The sequence below is a fragment of the Myxocyprinus asiaticus genome, chromosome 8 (genome assembly GCF_019703515.2).
Source record: "Myxocyprinus asiaticus isolate MX2 ecotype Aquarium Trade chromosome 8, UBuf_Myxa_2, whole genome shotgun sequence".
Lineage (NCBI taxonomy): Eukaryota > Metazoa > Chordata > Actinopteri > Cypriniformes > Catostomidae > Myxocyprinus > Myxocyprinus asiaticus.
In genome coordinates, this window is record NC_059351.1 from 26,577,703 (window position 1) to 26,598,820 (window position 21,118).

General features: G+C 38.1%; 1 pseudogene; it reads left to right on the forward strand.

Annotated features, from left to right (window-relative positions):
• The first annotated feature begins 11,772 nt into the window (after positions 1-11,772).
• Positions 11,773-21,118, forward strand: part of LOC127444740 (transcription factor Dp-1-like) — a 28,567-nt pseudogene continuing 19,221 nt past the window's right edge.

Here is a 21,118-nt window from a genome sequence, read left to right on the forward strand (position 1 = left end):
CGGAATCGGATCGGAAGAGAAAAAGTGATATCGGTGCATCCCTACATTAAATACAGGTAACGTTTTTACTATGATGGGTTGTTACTTGATTTCCATTGGTTTGAAGCAAAACCAGTTGAGAACCACTGTCTTGGAGAACACGGATGGAATTCATTTTGTGAAATAGTTTTGTATTCCCTCACTTGTGTTCATTCGCAATACCTTTATCCATCCCTTACAAAAATTAACCATGATTTTACTAAAGTAACCATATTTGAATCATGATATTTGTTGGCAAACCATAGTAATAAAATAGAAAAACCAAAACTATGGTAATAAAAATCAATATGCTATTTTCATGGTTACTACAGTTTTACTATAGTAAGACCATGGTTAATTTGTGGTACTAGTATGGTTTTTAAAATTAAGCATGGTATTTAACAAGGGATAGTTTGTAGTGTAAAATGTCTTTATATGACAGGACTTCATGATGATGGTAGCTGTGTAAATGCAGTTTCCGTCTTTACGCATTTGTTTTGATATGTAACTGTTGACTTAACTTGTTGACCTCTGACCTTTATTTTCAGGTGAACTGCAGTCACATACCAAAGACTTTTTCCTGAAGATTCGCTTGGGTCACCTGGGCAGATATCATGGCTAAAGATGTGAGAAGCACACACTTGGGGCTACCTTAAATGCCCCCTATTATTTATTTAATGTAGCCCATGCTTCCTTGTTTAGATGGTTTTATTTTGCATGCCTAATTTGCATTTGGTGATTTTTCGCCTTTGTGTGGTTTGAATCTTACTATTTAAAACATAAATGTGAAACTCAGACATATCTAACACACATTGACTTTATATGTGCACTCAGAGAACACTGGTGTTGAATAGGGCTGCAAGGATCACCATGACAACCGTGCCACTTCACCACCACGGTGATAAATGTATCAACTTATAAGACCTTGCGAAAACCTGAAATAAATTAATGAAATAAAAGCATATAATGAGTATAGTGAAGTATTGGATCCTTTGTTACTGTGTTGTCGATTATTCATGCTGAAGATATGTTTATTTTCCACTTTTTAGAGACTTAAGCAACACAGAGCTTTGTTACAGCACCAGCCTTTTCACAACGCAAGTTATATATAACGCGCAACATGTTCAAGCTCAATTGTGCATTTGCTTCATTTACTGCAATAATATAAGTGGTAATATTATATTTAAGTTGTTGACATAGCCGATTAATATCATATATAAGATGCATTTGAAAACAGACATGGTAATCCTCAAAATGCTACAAGTCAAATCAGCTTCAGTGTTTGTTTTTATTTTTATTTTTTGTTCCTTGCCAAATTTGCCTTTGCCTGGCTCACTGGGGGTCTAAATACAAATATTATTTAATTAAGGCACAATCAACAATCATATTTGATCAAATAGCACAATTATGACTATTAAATTTTTGGCTTTATTGTCTGGTATAGCATTTTCTGTACAGCTTCTTTGAAATGACATCTGTTGTGAAAAGTGCTATACAAATAAAAATATTTGACTTGAAAATACTACGACTGGATCATTTGTTTTATTCAAAAAAGATTTTTCTTCTAAAAGATTGTTAGTGCATTGGTAATATCTTGCAATGTTATTTACTATTCATCATATTTTCCTAAACAATACAGTTTAAATAGAATTGTTTAATTATCCTCATGATGCATATTTTTCCATCTTTGTTAACAGAATAAAAAAAAAAAAACACCTCATACAGATTTGTCAGGAGTTTAGTTTACGAGATTAATAGTACTACTTAATGTGTATTCAGTGTGGCCAGAAACATAATAACAATTTTTGTTAAAATACTTTCTCTTATCCCAGCTTAAAGGGACAGTTGACCCAAAAATGAAAATTCTCTCATCATTTACTCACCCTCATGCTATTCCAGATGTGTATGACTTTCTTCTGCAAAACAGAAATGAATATTTTTTTGAAGAATATTTCAGCTCTGTAGGTCCATACAATGTGTTTGAATGGGTGCCAGAACCTTGAAGCTCCAGGAAGAAAATAACTCGCAGACGCACTACAAACTTTCCAAACAGCTTCAGGTGAAGATGTAGATCGCAAAGTATGAGGGAATTATAATGCAAAAATACCAAATGAGTAAACACAGAAGCACTCTCGTTGTGAGCCGGAGCTCATTAAAGGAAACACCCCGGCGTTACATCTTAAATGCAGTTATATTTAATGCGTTATAGATTTATTAAAGTTAAAATAATACAGAAGCAGATCATGTAAATAACTACAAACTCCGAAACTGGCATTTCTCAGTCAGTGCCTCTTCATTGAGTTGTGCGATTGTCCTGATCTAAGGGGGACGAGATTGAAATTGCACCCGTCTGATGCACACTTTGTCACGGGGACACTCGTCCACCTCACGCGTGCTTGCTGCAGCTAGATTATAACATGATGGCTCGTGACTGATTGAATCATAATATATGTGTCACTGTGCATTTCTTATCGTGAAGAAAATTTGGCAATATGCAGCTTTATTATTATGTATTATTATACATTTTCTTTAGCAGCTATACTGCAGATACTGTTATCTGAGAATGTTGAATATAATATAAAAAAATACAAATATTTTAAAATATCTAAAAATACTTAAAACATGATACATTTAATTGAGATGCAGCATATAAGATATTTAGACTTGCTTTTAGAGAATAGATCTTGAATATAAGTATATTCTGTCTTTACTGCACTTGCAGAAGTATAACCAAGTGAAAAAAATGCACTTGTATACAAAATACATTTATATTTAAGATACATTCTCTTAAAGCAAGTCTAAATATCTTGTATGTTGTTTCTCAGGTAAATGTATCTTGTTGGAAAAAGAAAAAACACTTGATAACAATAGGATTTTTTGCAGTGAATTTCTTTACTGAATTAAACTTAATAAAAAGTTTTTTTTTTTTTTCTTTAATTCAGGGAATGTCATTTAGAGGTATTTTTAAAAGATGATTTTGTCCTCTTTATTGTTAGTAAGCACGTTAATACAACCTTTTAAGTCAGGGCACAAGCTGAATAATCGGTTAAGAGCAAATGATTAATCAGTGCAATAATCGCAGAATATCTGTTTAATCGTTCTAATAATGGTTAGATTAATCGATTATCACAATAATCTTTAGTTGCAGCCTTACTGCGCACACTCAAAATTTTGAGTGACTCAATGGGTGTATAGAGTCAGGGAGCAGCCATAGCTTCTGTCGCTCAGGATCATTGATAGGGAATCTGTGAAAAGTTAGTCTTTCCTCTAGGGCTGCCCCCGACCAAAAATTTTCCTAGTCAACTAGTAGTCATTAATTTAAGCCATTAGTCGACTAGTTGTCGCACGTTTATGATATTAATTTAATTACTTATATAAATATTTTTTGAGGGGCATCAGAAAATGGTTTGAGTTCCAGGGCTGAGAAAGAATGTTATAAGTAACACTGTTCTACATTACAGAGAAATACTAAACCATAATAATGAGCCTTTAAAATATAAAATTTACAAGCGCACGCAAGGAGTGAGCTGCAGCAACACCGGCAAAAGCGGAAATGATTCTGAATGTGTCAGAAAAACTAGCAAGGAGACTGTCTGAACATTTTGTTAATTTATAGAGAGAAATGCACATCAAGTTAAACATGCAGTAAGCGAGGTATTGATTTAGCTTACCCTCTCCCCACAAACACTTGGATAAGCCTAATAGCGCATATTTATCTAGGTTATCTAATGTTAGAGCGAGCGGCCATGCTAAGTGGTTAACGTTAGGCTACAAATGTTTTCAAATGATAAGCCATGTTTGAGGTCGATGAATGATTTGCCTGCAAAGTTTGCATGTCACCTTCTTGGGGTCATCCTTTACCCTCTAGAAATGATCCCACACTTTGGATTTCATGCCCGACATAATTACCACATGGACCAGCCATATAAATGATCATATCTGTCCGTCACTGACTGCGTGACTTCACCACTTCCTGTGGAGTTTTTTTTTTTTCTGCGACCAACCGACCAATCAAAACTTGGTCGACCAAGACTCTTCTCATCGACTAACATTTGGTCGAGTATTGGGGGCAGCCCTACTTTCCTCATGCGATGATACCTGTAGATGTAATCTAGCATTTTTCAGTAAGTTGAGGCATCCAGGATAAGCACATGCAAGCACCATCTTGAAAAAGAAACGGATACAAATACAAATCTATAGCAGAACCAATTCAGCTTCTGCATAACATTCCTCTGTTGTAAACAACACTGCACTTCTGTATTTTATGTATTCCTTCAGTTCTTGTGTGAATTTTCCAACGCACTTGCCTCTAGCGAAAGGCAGCACGTATTCAACCCTTGTGACCGTGCATATCATAGCTGGTCGTAACCGAACATTTTATAGTTAAAAAGATTTAAGTATTGATCTGTTTCTCACCCACCCCTATCGTATCACTTCAGAAGACATGGATTAAACCAGTGTAGTCGTATGGATTACTTTTATGCTGCATTATGTGCTTTTTGGAGCTTCAAAGTTCTGGTCACCATTCACTTGCATTGTATGGACCTACAAAGCTGAAATACAGTATTCTTATAAAAATCTTTATTTGTGTTCAGCAGAAGAAATTCATACACATTTGGGATGGCATGAGGGTGAGTAAATGATTAAAAGGTACATTTTCTTGAAAACTGTAAACACTGTGACTCTGTGGCACTTTAAAAATGTATCTGTTTGTTTTGAGCAACCTGCTTATACTCGCCCCAACAGCATTACTCAACCAATGGCACGAGTTGGGTGCGGGAATTACATACTTAAGCTTTAAAGTTTGATTCACATTAAACACACACATAAGCACAGAACTTTGGTAATTTACGCTATACAAGTGTAACATTCAACATCCATTCACATAATTTGTAGGAGTGTAAATCAGACGTTTCATCACGATACGATCTTATGTCGATTTTCTTGGCCTGTGATCCGATATTTATCGATACTCCAAAGTCTGCCACGATACGATTTTGATTTGATTTAGTTCAGGGCCCTGCGATAGATATTCCAATATTATGTGCCTATTTTACACAATCAATTACTTTTTTTTTTTTTTGCCCTCAAATGCAACCAAAATATAAACTGAATATTTTATTTAGCTCTCTGAAAAGTGCAAATTTAGTATCCACATTGGGACAGCCACAACAAAATAAGGTACTTCAGATGTTAAAACAAATTATACAGTTAATAATATAAAAAATAACGTGTAATGCTCCTCAGTGGAAGGAGGAGGCGAGAAGCAGATTTCCTGGTTCAGGTAAATGTTTTTATTTTTCTTTTTGTGGCAGATACACACTCGCAGGGCTTTTCCGTTGTTCAATGAGTCAGTCTAAAAATACACAAACTACTTCACAAAACAAAACTCTCAACTTTGCAATAAACTCTTCGCTCCACAATCGGGTCTCTGATCGGGTCTCTCGTCTACCTGCGGTGTGGCTCTATTTATGCCGCTATCCCCGTGCTCACTGAAATTAGAGACAGGTGTTAGACATAATTTAACTCAGGTGTCTCTCTCTCCGGAGAGATGCTTGACCACGCCCCCGCTGCCACATAATGTCACCTCAAGTGATCATCAATCGTTTGATTACAGCTTATTTTTCAGTTTAATCCAAAGTACTCACATACCCATGACTTGTTTCCAACTATCCGTGCTATTTACATTTACATTTATTCATTTGTAAGATGCTTTTATCCAAAGCGACTTATAAAAGAGGAAAACAAAAGTGAATCATCTTAAGGAGACAGTGGTATGAAAAGTGCCATACTACAAAGTTTCACTAGCATCAGAATAGTATTCAAAACAGATTAAATGTGCAACAAGAATTGTATTTTTCTTTTTATTTATTTTTTATTCATGTTAAGTGCTCATGGAAAAGATGTGTTTTTAGCTGTTTATTGAAGACAGAAAGTGAGTCAGCTTCACGGATGGAGTTGGGAAGGTCATTCCACCACCGTGGTATGATGAAGCCAAAAGTCCGGGAAAGTGTTTTGGTGCCTCTTTGTGTTGGTACAACAAGGCAACATTCCTTAGCCGACCGCAGGCTTCTAGTGGGCGCGTAGCTCTGCATAAATGATTTTAGGCATGCTGGAGCAGACCCAGTGACTGTTTTGTATGCCAGCATCAGAGCCTTGAACTTGATAAGTGCATCAAACGGCAGCCAGTGAAGAGAGACCAGGAGTGGTGTAACATGCGCTCTCTTTGGTTGATTAAAGGCCAGACGTGCTTCTGCATTCTGGATCATTTGCAGGGGTCTAATTGCACATGCAGGGAGGCCTGCAATGAGAGCATTACAGTAGTCCAGTCTAGTTATGACAAGTGACTGAACAAGAAGTCTTGTGGCATGTTCAGAGAGGAAGGGTCTTATCTTCCTAATATTGTAGAGTAGAGTGTAAATCTACATGATCTTGCGGTCTTTGAGATGTGGTCTGTGAAATTTAGTTTGTTATCGATGGTTACCCCTAGATTTCTGACCGTTTTGGAAGGCGTTACTGTAGTTGCACCCAGCTACACAGTGATGTTGTGTTCAACAGTAGGGTTGGCTGGGATGACAAGAAGTTCTGACTTGGCTGGGTTAAGTTGCAGGTGGTGTTCCTTCATCCAGGCCGAGATGTCTGCCAGGCAGGCAGAGATTCGAGCAGTCACTGTGGTGTCGTTGGTCTTGAAAGACCAGTAGAGTTGCGTGTCATCAGCGTAGCAATGGTAAGAGAAACCATGTGCCTGAATGATGGGTTCCAGTGATGTTGTGTATATAGAGAAGAGAAGTAGCCCAAGCACTGAATCCTGAGGTACCCCAGTAAATAGCTGATGTGGCTTGGACACCTCACCTCTCCAGGTTACCTTTAAGGACCTACCTGAGAGATAAGAATTAAATCAGTCAAGCACAGTTCCAGTGATGCCCAGCGAACAGAGGGTTGAGAGTAAGATCTGATGGTTGACTGTGTCGATGGCTGCAGAAAGGTCCAGTAGAATCAGGACGGATGATCTGGATTCAGCTTTCGCCTGTCTTAGCGACTCGGTGAGAGACAGCAGGGCAGTCTCGGTGGAGTGTCCACTTTTGAAGCCTGACTGATTGTCATCCAGCAGCTTGTTCTGTGAGAGATAGGCAGAGATTTGATTTGAAAACTGCCCTTTCAAGTGTTTTTGCCATTAATTGTTTTGAGAGAGACTGGTCTGTAGTGTTCCATTTGTGTGGGGTTAAGTGCGGGTTTCTTCAGCAGCGGGGTTACTTGAGCCTGCTTAAATGTAATGGGAAAAGTGCCTGTAAGTAGAGATGTGTTAATTATGTTTGTGAGTGCAGGTAGGACGGACGGAGAGATGGCCTGGATAAGGTGGGAAGGAATGGGGTCAAGGGAACAGGTGGTGGGCTGGTTGGAGAGGAGGAGTTTAGAGACCTCAGTATCAGTCAGAGGAGAGAACATAGAGACAGAGGAGTTGCATACAGGAGACAGGTGTTTGACAGGGTGAGGTGCCGAGAATGTATTGCTGATGGTCGTAACCTTATTAGTAAAAAATGTGGCGAAGACATCTGCTGTCAGTGATGTGTCAGGCGGTGGTGGAGGAGGGCAGAGAAGTGTGTTGAATGTTCTAAACAAGCTGCGAGTGTCTGTGGTGCTGTTGATCTTGTTCTGGTAGTAGGAAGTTTTTGCAGATTTAATGTTATCTGAAAAAGTTGCAAGCAGAGACTGATACTTACCTAGATCTGCTGGATCTTTAGATTTCCGCCATCTCCTCTCAACTGCCCTGAGGTCAGTCCATTGTTCATGAAGGACGTCAGAGAGCCAGGGGCTGGGTGGTATAGTACGTGCTGGCCTTGAGGAGAGAGGACAGATGTTGTCTAGACAGGTTGTTAAAGTAGAGCTTAGTGTGTCTGTGGCAGTGTTTACATCAAGGGTGGAAAATACATTTTGTGTGGGAAGAGAGGTAGAGACAGCAGTGGAAAGGCGAGAGGGTGAAAGAGAACGGAGGTTACGGCAAAAGGAAACCAAAGGTGGAGTCTGTTTTAACCCTCTGGGATCTGAGGGTGTTTTGGGCCCTGGAGAAGTTTTGACATGCCTTGACATTTGTGCATTTTTCAGTTGCTTAAAAACATATTAATGGCTAAAGTCTGATAACACTGTATTCAGCACAAACTGGGCTACAATAATATGTGAACAACATGTATGTACATGTTTGTATTTTTGAGAAAATAACGTTTATGCAAGTCACTGAAATAAGGCCATATATCACATACTAAACATTTGTTCACAAGACCTTTGAGAACTGGATCTTGTAGCCTAGAGTTTTTGCTACAAAAATGATGTGAAACCATCCTGATCACTCATTCATACAAAACAATATAGTCATTTAACTTTTGTAAGACACTTTTAGTGTTAGAAAGGCCATATGCGAGGAGGTGTGGATGATCATGAATATTGATGTGATTCACACCTGAGGAGACAAAGACCCCTCCCCTGAGAGAAAATGAATGTGAGGAGACTTAATGATATAATGTATTATCTGACTATACATTTTCTTTACATAAAGACTTAAAAACTTTAGACCTACACTAGCTTTTAAAAGTTTATAGATCTGTAAGATTTTTTTAATGTTTTTAAAAGAAGTCTCTTCTGTTCACCAAGGCTGCATTTATTTAATCCAAAATACAGCAAAAACAGTGATATTGTGAAATATTTTTACAATTTAAAATAACTGTTTTCTATTTGAATATATTGTCAAATGCAATTTATTCCTGTGATCAAAGCTGAATTTTCAGCATCATTACTGCAGTCTTCAGTGTCACATGATCCTTCAGAAATCATTCTAATATGCTGATTTTCTAATATGGGCATATTTACAGCACATTTTACACATTTACACCTGAACAGATATTTGCAAGCACAAGCTTCGTTGATGATAATGAGGCAGCATAAACATTAGTTAAAATATAATCTAAACATTCATATTATTTTTATATCATATAACATATCATATTTATATCATACAGCATACAATTTAAATACCCACTTTAGCCGAAACAACATTTAAATGTATAGCGTGCCATCTTCCAAACGTGCAGGAAAGTGAATGAATCTGATGATGAAACTTGATGTTTTTTAAGGCATGATTGTGGGGGCGTTTACCATTTGCATATTTGCATAGACCGCCTCAGCACATTACCGTATGAATAGCGTGCTCTGTTGGTGGGTGGGATCACATTAGCGATAATGAGCTGAGCCAGGAGAAACTGTACATTACATTGCAGGAGAATATTTGTTTTAAATTTGAATTGTTTTATTTAAAATGAGACATTTTAAGCTTTCTTTAGACATATGTTTCATGTTTGTGTGATAAATATTCACAGAGTTTCACTTCATTTTTGTGACATGTTTCAGAAAGATGCTCGCGGAGACAGAGACGGCTGAAAGCACACCCTGTTTATTTTCTTTATTTTACAAAAGCACAAGGTTTTTTTGTTATTGTGAGTGTACACAAATAAAAGTAGACCCTTTATAGTTTCTAATGATGTCTTACACTTATCTGTATGCCCAAAAATGACGGAGAATTTTAAGTTGTTTCCGCTGTTATGCGGAAAAAATCCAGCAGGACGCGCCGGCAACTCAGTGGCCTGGGGCTTGTCTTGGTGTATGTTGAAATCACCATGAACCAAAAGTGGCTTACCATCCTCCGGGAAGGAGGACAGCAGGACATCCAACTCTTTGTGAAAGTCTGCCAGCTGACCTGGAGGGCGATAAATGACAACAACATGTATTTTTGTGGGTTGCATTGTAGTAATAGCATGGAATTCAAAAGTAGTATTGTTACATAGAGAAGAGTGTGGTGAAAAAGTCCAGTTGTTATGAATGAGCAAACCTGTTCCCGCACCCCTACCGGTGTGTTGAGGGGTGTGAGAGTTGTTGTTGTTGGAGAGAGCAGCAGGTGTTGCTGTATCCTCTGGACGTATCCATGTTTCTGTCAATGCTAGGATGCTGAGGGTGGACTGTGTGGCAAAGGCTGGAATGAAGTCAGCTTTGTTCACAGCTGACTGGCAGTTCCAGAGTCCCACTGAGAAAGAGAGCGGAGCAGGTGCTGAAGTGCAAAGTGGCCGTAGGTTGTGTGGGTTGCGTTTTGTCTTGCATCTATATATCGTGTAAATGGTCTGTAACAGATAACAGGGATGTGCTTGAAGGCATATGTTATTCGTGAATTAGACATGTTAGTATGTACATGGAAAATAAGAAAAGAGATCAAATTAAAAGATACTTAAGTGCTATGGTGAGTGGCGCCTTGTCCTTGCTTGATGACTCGCACAGGTAGACTCACTGGTCTTTACATAAGTAGGTCTTCACACGAGGGCTACCACTTCCGCTGCCACTTCAGTGTCAGCATTCACGTCAAATATATACACGATGCTAACGAGCCGTACAGTGAAAAAAGCAGGACATGCCTTAATGCTACTTAGCACAAAGCTAGTCATGTGGGCAACCGAAACTACGGGTCGCACGAGGTGAACAGCGCAGGAACAAACGCGACTTCAGTACACCGCAAATAAATTATGCTACACTTTAGCAATAAATAATACTCTAAAACAAGTGAAGCACTGTTTATAGACACCATGATGGTTTTACACACACTGGACAAACAACTCTAAATCTAGCAGTGAATACCCTGGGACAAGTCAAAACAATATAGCACACACACCAAAACACGTTTAAGCGATGCGAGTTCAAGCCAGTAAACAAACAGCACAAGTTTAGCAATGAATACCACTCTACAACAAAGTAAAACAATGAAATAAACACACTTACATGCAACTGCAGACTCCTTTAAATAAATCGCTTCTGTTTCATGTTTTCATGTTCCACTGTATTAGTGAGGACATTTAAAAATTGGTATATCAACACCTATACACATTTAAACACAGATATGAGAAGTTCTGGGTCTTATACTACCCCGCTGTGCTTAATATATAGATTTGGTGTATTATTGTCTTATTTCTTTAAATAATCCAGTCTAGGGTTGGAATTGAGAACTGGTTCAGAAAAAAAGGCTGTAAACAATTTATTTTCTTGATGTTCTATAAATGGTTCTTGAGTGTATTGCATTGTTGCATTAATACGGATAGAACTTTATAATAAAATGATAAAAGCTACCACACCTGGAGTCGCAAGTTCAAATCCAGGGCATGCTGAGTGAATCCAGTCAGGCTTCCTAAGCAACCAGTTGGCCCGGTTGCTAGGGTGGGTAGAGTCACATTGGGTTAACCTCCTCGTAGTCGCTATAATGTGGTTCTCACTCTCGGTGGGGCGCGTGATGAGTTGTGCGTGGATGCTGCGGTGAATAGTGTATGCTAGGTCTCCGTGGTAACGTGAGCCACGTGATAAGATGCGTGGATTGACGGTATCAGACGTGGAGGCAAATGAGATTCGTCCTCTGCCACCCGGACTGAGGCTAGTCACTACGCCACCACAAGGACCTAGAACGCATTGGGAATTGGGCATTCCAAATTGGGGAGAAAAGGGGAGGAAAAAAAATAAATAAAATGATAAAAGAATTGTCATTACGATCAGCACGTATCTTATTTCCTGTCGACTGTGCACATGAGTCAACATCTTGAGTTTAAGGAATCAGAATCATTATGTGGACTGTAATTGAAAACAGAATTGCGAAACCAGTATGATTCCAATACCTGTTCTGATCTCTTACCTCATGTATGTTTTTGACACACACTCAATGAAGCATGAGAACAGATGCCCCAATCTCACACAGACCCCATCACTGCTCCCCTGCGCTCTCATTGGCTCGGTCCATCTGGGGTGTGGAGGTCTCCATGTAGATAACCCCCCCCCCCCCCATTTAACATTGTATGAGGTGACCTGAGAGAGTTGGTGTAATCAGCTCAGAGAAGTGTAGACTCAGCAGGATTACATCCCTCATCTTTATCATCTTATTATTAACACCAGTCTGAAAGAGAGATACTCACAGGTAGACCAGTGCTCAGGACTGGAGACATTTTTCCAAGTATACAGATAGCATGCTGTAAACACTCTCTCTGTCTGTCTGTAGGTGATTGGCACTCCTCAGAGGTCCAGCACTCCTGCCAGTGTCCTGTTAACCAGCCCACGCACACCAACCGCTCAGTTCCACACACCACAGACACAAGAGACTTCACCCTGGTCAACTGGGTTAGTTAGTTAACCTGTCATTCTATCAGCTTCAGCCCTTCATGCACCTGTGCTCTGATGCAACAACTCACCGCACCCAACTGCAGCTAAAAACCTCTTAGATCAGCAGAAATAACCCAAGAGCTTCTGTAGAAAAGAGCATCAATTCATAGGAAGTTAAACAAAATTACTAGAGATGTGATATAGTCTTACATTGAATGTGCTTTTAAAGTCATTGAGACTGCAGTGTTTGGCATATAGCTAAAGCAGCTCTAAATGAAGCTGACAATTGGTCATTCAGCACAGTATGACACACACCGTCCTGTATTGGTCACTAAATAGCTGCTACTCTCCATGAATAAAGCGCAAATAATTTTTTTTAGAGAGAGAGCTGTCCCATAACATATTGATATAGAGGTGGGTTTTTTTGACTCGGGTAGCAAGCAGCATTTGTAGTATCACCATTTGTGGTATCACCACTGCCTAGCCATGCCCTATAAACCAAACGGAGCACCCTTTAACAACACTCATATCTCTGCACCAGAACATCGTAGAGACATGGGGTTGTGCTCTTGACTCGGGCTAGCAAGCTTGTCTAGCAATATGCTAGAAACCCCTAGCAAAATGCTTTTAACACCTAGCAACAGGCTAAAACATGCTAGAAACACGCTAGCATTACCTAGCTACATGATAAAAATGCTAGCAATGCCTGCAACATGCTAAAACATGCTAGCAACACATAGCAAACTCCTAGCAATGCCTATCTCTATGTAGAGGTCTGCATTCCCGCAGAAGTCCCTGATCAGTGACCTGATTAGATCTCTTGCGGCGTGGGATTTCATTTCGGCGTTGAAGGCGGGAGTAGATGGTACGTCTAAGTTGTAGCCGGTCAGAGAATAGCCTGAAAAATCCAATGTGGATATCTTTTTTTTGTTTTTTTTTTATAAATTGATGAATGCAAAAAAAAAAAAAAAAACAATAGTTATTATTTTATTTTACAAGTAATTTATTTTTGATAACAATAATCATAAAATGCAATGTAAAAATTTGCACATAGCACTTGCATCAGAGCAGGCTTTGCAGGTAGTCAACGGCGCTTTAAAAGAATGGCAGAGCAAAACATGGACACACAATGTCATCAAAGGATGTAAAACTCGTACTAGAACATTGTCAGTTGTGTTTAAAAATTAGATGGGCATCATGTCACGCTTCATCTTATAATAGCAATAAGAGAATAATAAAGCTTTCTTTGTGTACACTAGTCTATTTGTATGGCTTTTGCCCTATGTGGAAAACAATTGCGGTATTACGGGAATTAGAGCGGTCGGGAAGAAAATCATTGTATGGAGTATGCAGACCTCTAGCTACATGCTAAAACATGTTAGCAACACCTAGCAACATGGTAGCAACCCCTAGCAACATGCTACAAATGCAAGCAACACCTAGCTAAATGCTACATGTATTTGATCAGTTATTATCTAACATAAAGTAACTTATTTCAATGATTAAAACTGACATTTAGCATCGGGGGAAGACAAGAATTTATGCAAATTCAACCATTCTCTGCATTATTTGCAGTTGTTACATTTTTTTTTCATTGTTTTTCCACATAAACTGTGAATCTAAGGTAATCTGCTTGCTTTTGTCCATGTTTGACTGCTGCAAAACAAATGCTCAAAGGTGAACGCAGTTGAGACCTACTCAACTGCACAGCCGCCATTCTGTCATCTCCACACAGGGTTGCCAACTGTCCCTTATTAGCCGGGTTGTCACCTACTTTGGCCAAAATGATGCCTATTATCCCATGTTGTAGAGCCGAGAAGCTGGAGGTGGGATCCTAATGCGTGCAGTGTCAAAATCATTGTCTAAACTTTTGTGGAGCGCTGAAGGCACGCATACATCACTGCTAGCATCTTCACACGCACTTCAGGAGCTGCGCAGAGTGAGGTGCTGCTCGGTGACAGTCTGAGTGCTTGGTTGCACTTGAAAAAGACACACAACAATGCGCCGTCCATGGCATTCACTTAAAATTCCCTTATTTTAAATGTTTTAATTTAAAGTGCTCTACAGTCGTAGTTATCTCAAATATTCTCTGTTAGATCATATGATCGCAATCAGACGATGTAGTAATCGTCATTTATTTTTATTTTACAGTTTTATTGTAGTTCTACTACTGTAGTGTAACCATACCAAAGTTTACTTGCTTTGTCTAAGGCTGAAGTTTTTTTAATCTAAAATAATTAACGGTCTTCCATTGAACTCATATTAGCCGTATCACAGCATATTAAATGTGTGTATTTATTTTTTGCTTGCTAACTTCATATTCAGTTATTCTGCACTAAAAGATTAACAGGTAATTGCACATATACTGTCAATGACACAAAATATTACAAAAGTATACTATGATTATATTTGAGTTTTCATTGCAAAAACAATGCCACAAATGGCATCACAGTTTTTGAGGAATGCTTTTGCAAATTCAGTAATTTTGGGCCGCAAAAAGTGCCTGGTGGGACTGCAAGTTGTTCAATATATTCATCAAACTCAACCATTCAACCCTGTTAGCAAAGTAATTGAAAGAAAAAAATGACCCGACAAATATGTTTCTTTAATTAATGTTGTTTCAGGTGCAGCAGCAGGAAGGGTGATAAGAATGGGAAGGGTTTGAGGCATTTCTCCATGAAGGTGTGTGAGAAGGTGCAGAAGAAATTGGTGACGTCTTATAATGAAGTGGCTGATGAGCTGGTGGTTGAATTCAGCTCTGGAGACAACAATATCTCGCCAATGATGCGGTCAGTTCCTGCTCAGTGTCGCCTCCTGTCCAACACAACAGACAGTGAACTCACTCGCCATCTTATTTCTCCTCTGCAGCACGTGTACGATCAGAAGAACATCAGGCGGCGAGTCTATGATGCTCTCAATGTCCTCATGGCCATGAACATCATCTCCAAAGACAAGAAGGAGATCAAATGGATCGGATTCTCCACCAACTCCGCTCAGGAGTGCCATGAATTGGAGGTTGGTCAACTTAAAATATACTGTCATTACTTACAATTTGAAGTCACAATCAGTAGTTCGGCTGTTTTCGAAACAGAGGAGCTTTTCCAATAACAAGCTACTTTTCCCAACCAGGGAATAATGTGAGGCAATAATCAAATTCATTTTTCTACAATATCCTCCCTGTCATATGAAGCATTGAAAATTCTGCCTTATTTTAATTCATCTGTTTGTTCAGACCAGGGGTGTAACATTATGACATTTTCACGGTATGATAACCATCACAAAAATGACCACAGTATTACGGTATCACGGTATTGAGGTGCATTGATAATATTATTAGCAGTTTAATATTTGGTTATGAAATATGTCTGATAAACGCACAGAGAAATATTTCAGTTATAACCAATTCTTGAACTTTAAATTGGATTTCTTTAAAGTTAATACTTTAACTTTTTATCTTGAACATCAGGACACTGTCTTAGGAAAAAGGGGGAAAAAAAATCACAAACCGGTAAAACAATAATAAAATAAAAAAATAAAAAAAACTGCAACGTAGTCAGATTATTATAAAAAAAAAAAAAAATGTTTCTCTGTCAATTTCCTGCACACCAAAAGCCATGCACTTTGTAAACCCTATTTAGTACTATGTTTTACAAATAAAACATATTATCAGTAGTATCAAACACATTGTTAGCCTACTGTTGCGCTGCACTGAGGCAAGTGAACAAACAGTTGGCATATCGTAATGTTGAACGAGTGCTTAAATCAGTTTGCTGCATTTGTGAATGTGACCGAAAGCATAAACATACCTTTAGCCTACCTAGTCATTACAAATCATGTAAAACTACATTGAATATGGTATTTTTATGAAACGGGCTATAATTTATTATCCTGTATACTGTATTTCCACTTACATTCATCTCCTCAAATTCCGTGGGATGGTGCTCACGGAGTAGGTGCTTAAGGTTTTAAGTGTTTCCCGCCTGAACCAATAATTTTTTGAGACAAACTTATATACAGAGTGGGTAGCCATCAACATTGATGGTGCACTGTGGGTTTTTTACATACCCAAAGTAATCCCATACAGAGGACTTAAAGCACTTTGGCAGCAGAAATAAAGGTTCAGGCTTGGACATGTCTGTATTATGCGCTCGTGCTGCACTGCGCTCGCGACACCTGCATTGAGTGACAGTTGAATGTAACAGAAGGAAGGCGCAATTTAAAGATTTATTTTATCTCGCCAAGTTTTTTTAATGCATTGTAAATGTTGCCAATTCTGTCTTAATTAAACTGATTTGGATTTTATAAAAGTTCTGATAAAATATGTCTTTTTATTCATGCAATAACGTAAATGAGAAGATTTCAACAGTATGACAACCATCCATTTTAAAACCAAGGTATATTGTGAAACCTTGAAACCGATACATCCCTAGTTCAGACAGTTCATTTCAATTGCATTTGTTAGATGTTATGTCTTAATTCGTAGTAATTAAATAGTCAAATACTGCTGTTATCACTGTTTTCAACTCATAAATTGTTTATTTAAAGGTTTATCTGTTGAAGTTTATTGCTTCTTCCTTAATTTGTGTCTGATTACGAAAATTAGTAACTAAGTAAATAAATAAAATCATCTGATACTTAATATACATACAAATATGGAATGGGTTATTGACAAATATTGTTTGATGTGATAAAAGTGAAAAATCTTAAACACTCTAAAAACACGTCAAGACTGCTAACTTTGATAAAAAGGAAAAACTTAATCTAAACTAAAATGCTCCAAAAAATGAAACCTTTACAATCCACCTTCAAAAGGCATGAAAGTCTTACCAGATAGAGTTAACACAAGACTGGCCTGAGAAATTAAATGCATAAAAAACATATTTAAATTATATCAGTAAATGTTTTAGCTTCAGCAGACATAAAATACTAAAACTAAATTGAAAAACAAACTAAATGAAACTAATGAAAACTAAACTAAATTTGAATGACCTACTGAAAGTAAAATATGAATAAAAACAAAACAAAAACATTAAAGCTATTATAACTCTGTCATGTTTGTAGAAATGTAATCTCTTTGTCCATTTTGGTTTCACATTTTTTTGAAAAATGTTTTTAGCCATTTCTTAAAAATAAATTTAAAAAAAGACTTTAATGACATTGAAAATATAATGTGGTGTAACCATCAAGTAAAAAGTGTTAAAATACTGTCCTTAAACCTAGAAAACATAATAATGGATGCAACTTATTCATTAATTCCGAAAAAAAAAATTCAAGGTAAACACATATTTTTGCAAATATCATTAATTGTTGAGTCAAAAATATCAAGAAGTTTTTACAAGGTTACTCGTTATGACCAAAACATTTTTAAAATATGAAACAAATTTTAAAACAAAGTGTTTCTTTTTTTTCTTTCTTTATGAAATATTAACACAAGATTATTCTGCACTACTAATGCCAACATTTCTTTTTTCAAGAATTGCAGCATTACACCACATTACATTTTTTTTCTTTTAAGCTTCAAAAAAATATCAAAATGTCTTTGAATTTAGAAATTTGTTCATCAGTGAATAGCAGGGTTCCCACACATCTTGGAAAACCTGGAATTTGCAGTGCAGTTTTCCAGTCATGGAAAATGAGAAAAATACCTTAATGTCCTGGAAAATAATTATTTGTCCTGGAAAATATTGAAGTATAATAAAACTGTGTAATTGTGTCGCTGACAAGGTTTTTGTTACATGTACAAGTTTTGATATAGTGCAAATAAACTCAACAAAAAAAGAAATGTCCCTTTTTTCAGGACACTGTATTTTAAAGATAATTTTGTAAAAATCCAAATAACTTTACAGAACTTTATTGTAAAGGGTTTAAACATGTTTTCCATGAACCATAAACAATTAATGAACATACATCTGTGGAACGGCTTACAGATGGTAGGCAATTAAGGTCACAGTTATAAAAACTTAGGATACTAAAGAGACCTCATCTGCGGGAACGTGCCTTAGGCTTGCTGCATGGAGGCACGAGGACTGCAGATGTGGCCAGGGCAATAAATTGCAATGTCCGTGCTGTGAGATGCCTAAGACAGCGCTACAGGGAGACAGGAAGGACAGCTGATCATCCTCGCAGTGGCAGACCACATGTAACAACACCTGCACAGGATCGGTACATCCGAATATCACACCTGCGGGACAGGTACAGGATGGCAACAACAACTGCCCAAGTTACACCAGGAATGCACAATCCCTCCATCAATGCTCAGACTGTCCGCAATAGGCTGAGAGAGGCTGGACTGAGGGCTTGTAGGCCTGTTGTAAGGCAGGTTCTTACCAGACATCACCGGCAACAACGTCGCCTATGGGCACAAACCCACCTTTGATGGACCACACAGGACTGGCAAAAAGTGCTCTTCACTTACGAGTGTCGGTTTTGTCTCACCAGGGGTGATGGTCGGACTTGCGTTTATTTTTGAAGGAATGAGCGTTACACCGAGGCCTGTACTCTGGAGCGAGATCGATTTGGAGGTGGAAGGTTCCGTCATGGTCTGGGGCAGTATGTTACAGCATCATCGGACTGAGCTTGTTGACATTGCAGGCAATCTCAATGCTGTGTGTTACAGGGAAGATATCCTCCTCCCTCATGAGGTACCCTTCTTGCAGTCTCAAGACAGGAATGTCAGTGTTCTGCCATGGCCAGCGAAGAGCCTGGATCTCAATCCCATTGAGCACGTCTAGGACCTGTTGGATCGGAGGGTGAGGGCTAGGGCCATTCTCCCCAGAATTGTCCGGGAACTTGCAAGTGCCTTGGTGAAATAGTAGGGGTAACATCTCACAGCAAGAACTGGCAAATCTGGTGCAGTCCATGAGGAGGAGATGCACTGAAGTACTTAATGCAGCTGGTGGCCACACCAGATATTGACTGTTCCTTTTGATTTTGACCCCCCCTTTGTTCAGGGACACATTATTCCATTTCTGTTAGTCACATGTCTGAGAAACTTGTTCAGTTTATGTCTTAGTTGTTGAATCTTTTTATGTTCATACAAATATTTACACATGAAGTTTGCTGAAAATAAAAGCAGTTGAAAGTGAGAGGATGTTTCTTTTTTTTTGTTGAGTTTAGTTTTATTTCCAACACTGCAGTAGTGTATAGAAAAGCATTTGAGTTGTAAACTTTAGACAATGATGACGGTCGGACTGCAGATAAAAAAAAATAAAAACAAAAAATTTAAACCCCGAGGTTTTAGCGTGGTGATGATGCTTCCTTTACATCTCGGTATGTAAATTCATTTTCGAAAATTCAATGATCGGAGTCTGCTTACACCGCTGTTACCTCATGTAGGGCCCTATGATTTCCACGATGTGGAAAATACGGATGGAATCACTGAATCCAGTCATAAAAATTGCATTAGCTATAAGATGCGGAATGTCACAGAATTTGATATATTTAAGATAAAAATTTATGTTTTAATGTTCAATTAATCTAATTAAAATCTTGATATATCCAAGTGTGATTATTAAATCTGGATGTGCTGCATGCTTCAAAATGAATGTGTGAAGCCGGCCGCTCGTACGCTGAAAACACCTTATCATGAGCATCATGCGTGCGCTGGGTGTGTGTATGTGTGTGGTAGATGACAGTGAGCAGAGCGCTCTGAATTGTGCAGCACATACAGTCTATATATATTTATTTTAATGAAATCATAGCTTTTTGGGGTTTAATAATCACACTGGGACATGTAGCAGCAAACTGGTTATCCAGAGATGCGAAACTACCATCAAAAACTCACAGAAATGCCAAAATAAAAGCTCTCGTGTGTTTTTGCTTAACTATTACAACTGTGTGCCACATAAAAAGTCCTGGAAACTTGTGCCTTGAAAAGAGTGGGAACCCTGAAGAGGTGTATTGAAGTCACTGATTGGTGTGAAGAGCATTTTTAATGTATTTTTGATCTGGAAAAAAAACATGAGCGTAGCGTCATTGACCCAAATGTAGTCAGGTACTTTTTCTCAGTATCTTGTAGTATAGTGGACTACCTTTTCAAAGAAGTAGCTTGAACATATGAGAACTTCTTTACATTTTTATTAGCTTGACAAAGTACACTTTCAAAGTAGCTTCAACACTAATGTCATAAATGCAAACTGATCCTCTCACCGGACAGGCCGAGCAACAGGGAAGACTTGAGAGAATTAAACAGAAACAATCCCAGCTGCAGGAGCTCATACTGCAGGTACAACATCATGTCACATCCTGTTTGATTGTGTGTCTATGACAGTTCAGTTTAATTATGTTCATGATTCTGTTGATTTTTAGCAAATAGCCTTTAAGAATCTGGTGCAGCGGAATCAACAGACGAAGCAGCAGAATAACAGACCTCCACCTGCAAACACAGTCATCCACCTGCCCTTCATCATCATCAACAGCAGCAAGAGAACCGTCATCGACTACAGCATCTCCAATGACAAGTAAGAGCACATTCCTTAAGACCTTTATCAAAGTTTTTGATCTCGTTTTCCAGGGTGGCACATCCTCACGATTCACCAAACAATGACCGACGGTATGCAAATTGAAATGCATTTTACTTTAAGACACAAAGAGGTGATATTTGAGGTTTTGTTTGCAAATTTTAACTGCTATTATCCTAAATTTTGCTTCTGTGTGATCAAAGTAACTTTCCGATTCAAAGTGGCATTGATGTATTTTCAAGTGCTCTACATTATGTGCCGATATAATCATACAGTATATTGATTAAGGCTGTCGATTGTGTTAATTTGGTGTTATATAAAAAAATTTACGCAATTAATCATGGATCACTGTCGATAGGCTTACAGTGCATTCAGAAAGTATTCAGACCCCTTCATTTTTTTCACATTTTGTTATGTTGCAGCCTAATGCTAAAATGCTTTAAATTATTTAATTTTTTCACATCAATCTA